A 3345-nucleotide genomic window follows, 5' to 3' on the forward strand; every position below is an offset into this window, starting at 1 on the left:
CAGTTAGCAATAGTAACTGTGAAAGAAATGATGAGCAGGATGATATCAAAAGGATGTATGAAAAATGCAAACCATCAACAGAGGAAGAACTGATGGTATCTGAATACAGATTGAAGTATAATTTTATTTTTTAGTTCCTCTTTCTAAAGTTATTTTGTCTATTTTCTTTCACAACCTGACTAATGTGAAGATGTTCTGCATAACTAGACATGTATGAAATATATTTCATTGCTTGATTTCATAGGGAGGGTTGAGGAGAGAGGGGAAAAGAAAATTTAGAACACAAAGGTTTAAAAATCAATGTGAAAAATTATTTTTACATATAACTTGGGGAAAATTCTAAATAAAAATTTTAAACAAACAACAAAGAACAGTCTCATGAGTTAGGCAATGAAAGCAGTATTAGCCTCATTTTATAAATTAAGAAACAAGGTCAGGGATTTGAAGAGAATTGCCTAAGCTCATATGGATATTAAATGACAGAACCAGGAATTATACCTCCACAGTTTGCTGCCAAATCCTCTTTGTCCATACTATGCTTTCTCTCTGTAATACAATTGTAGTCCCAAAAGCATAGGAAATGATAGCCACAGTGCACTTCGCATTGGTCAGACTGCACTAAAGGCTCATTAGTGAGCTCATGACAAAATTGAAACATCCAGATATTTTTCATATTAAATACTATTAAACCAGTGTCCCTCATCAAATCTTTGTACAGTTGGCATTTAGTGGTAAGCATAAAACTTCACATTCATCCATATTAAATTTTGTCTTACTAATTTTGGCCCAGTTTTGCCAACTCATCAAGGTAATTTGGGGCATTGTCTTCATTTATTGGTATCACATTTAAAGAGAGACAATGACAAACTAGAGACCTTTCAGAGGAAGGGGATGATGATAGTGCATCATCTAGAAACCATATCATAAAAGAACAGTGAAAAAACTATAGGTGTTTTGTCTGTTTGTTGTATGAAGTCTTCCTTCAAATATTTGAAAAATGATCATATCAAAGATTGAAGAAACTGATTCTGTAAATGGCAGCAAAATTTGGCTGAAGTTTTCTGACAATAAAATAGGATGCCTGAAAACAAATACCTTTTTGTCACTTTAAGCATTCAAACAGAGGCTAGAGATCCACTGATCAGAGGTATTAGGTTTTCCTATACTAACAATGCTAAAATTGAAGAGGATAGGGTCAGTGACTTTTTTTTTTGCAGGGCAATGCAGGTTAAGTGACTTGCCCAGGGTCACACAGCTAGTAAATATCCAGTGTCTGAGGCCAGATTTGAACTCAGGTTCAAATGCGTGGCCAGTGCTTTATCCACTGTACCAACTAGCTGCCTGTGGGTCAGTGACTTCTAATGTCCTTCCTAACTCATAGGCTCCATGACAGCATAAAATTATTATTTTTATATCTATTTTTAGGAATGTGTTTTCTTCATTTCCTCTGAGCTTCTATACTTCTGGACCTGCAGTACAGTTCTCACAAGTGTTTCCCCTGAGATACATACTTCTGCCACTTGCTGAGAGATCTTTTTTTTTTCAAACTATGTCATTATATTATCCAATTTGTTTTAAATGTTTTTATTATACTTATTCAGTGCTACCATTCTCCTTTCTCATGTGCATATATTCTTGAATATCGTAGGAATTCACTGTATTATCTATTTGCTCTATCTATGACTCCGAAGGCTGAGGTAGCCAGTAAGAAGATGAAGATAACATTCTAGCTGCTTGGTGCATGTAACTATCCATAAGAAAGTATACAGGCGGGGGCGGCTAGGTGGCGAAGTGGATAAAGCACCGGCCCTGGAGTCAGGAGTACCTAAGTTCAAATCCGGCCTCAGACACTTGACACTTACTAGCTGTGTGATCTTGGGCAAGTCACTTAACCCCCACTGCCCTGAAAAACAAAAAACAAACAAAAAAAAGAAAGTATACAGGCTATTTACTGAACATAGAAGGTGAAATGCATCTTTGTTTATGGCCATTATTGTCATTCAGTTGTGTCCTACTCTTCATGACCCCATTTGGAGTTTTCTTGGCAAAGATACTGGAGTGGTTTGCTATTTCCTTCTCCAGCTCATTTTACAGATGAGGAAATTGAGGCAAACAGGGTTAAGTGACTCTCCCAGAGCCACACAGCTGGTAAGTCTCTGAGGCCAGATTTGAACTCAGGAAGATGAGTCTTTCTTCCTGATTCCAGACCTGAGACGCTATCGATTGCACCTCCTAGTTGTACTGCTATATAGCTATCTATGGCCATACGTTAAGGTAAATGTGTGCTCAAAAATCTCATTCATGGTGACCCATGAGACACAGGAAAAAGAAGTTATCACTTTTATAAGAAAATTTGGTCTCTCTTATAGGATCTTAGAATTTAAACTTACAAGGACCTTAAGAGATCAAAAATTATGTACTGGAAAACAAACGAAACCAACAAAAATTGTGCACATATTCACCTTAAAAAGCCAAGTTGGCTGCGAAGTTTTAAATGACTGAAAATAGGGTTTGAGTTTCAATTTCAAACATATTGAGTTAGTAATTGTTTTAATTCTGGGAAGCTCTGAATCATTTTGTCAAACAGTTTTCTTTGCCCTTAATGTCTTTATTCCATGCCTATTCATTGGCAAAACTATACAAGTTTAACAATTTCAAATCATTTTCTGTCTCCTTTTCCCAAAAGCAAATTGTGTTTGAAAGGAATGGGATGAAAGAGGAGGGGGTTAGAATTCAAGAGAGTATTATATTGTGGGAAAATGATGTTGATAATATGGAGGGCAGTTTAAGAAGCAGTATAGGCAATGTGTTATAAATGAGAAGATTTAGGTGTGTGTGCTAGATCATTTACCAGTTGTTCAGTCTTTTCAGTTAAGTACAACTCTTCATGACCTCATTTGGGCTTTTCTTAGCAAAGATATGGGACAGCCTGGTGGCACAGTGGCTAAAGCACCAGCCCTGGATTCAGGAGGACCTGAGTTCAAATCCGGCCTCAGACACTTGACACTTACTATCTGTGTGATCCTGGGCAAGTCACTTAACTCTCATTGCCCTAAAAAAAAAATAGTGAGCAGTGGTTCACCAATGCCAAATCATTTTACAAATGAGAAAAATGAGTCAAGTGACTTGGCCAGGATCACACAGCTACTAAGTGTCTGAGACTGGATTTGAATTCCTGACTCCAGGTCTGACTCTCTATCTAATACATCACCTAGGTGCCTAGATCATTTACTTATCAGCTATGTTGTGTGGGCATGTGGTCCTATGGGGACATACCCTGAAGTTTCATGAGAAATTTTGGGAGCAAAAGAGAGTTAGGCTAATAACCTGAGTACCATAAACTTC

The sequence above is a fragment of the Dromiciops gliroides genome, chromosome 1, assembly GCF_019393635.1.
Source record: "Dromiciops gliroides isolate mDroGli1 chromosome 1, mDroGli1.pri, whole genome shotgun sequence".
Lineage (NCBI taxonomy): Eukaryota > Metazoa > Chordata > Mammalia > Microbiotheria > Microbiotheriidae > Dromiciops > Dromiciops gliroides.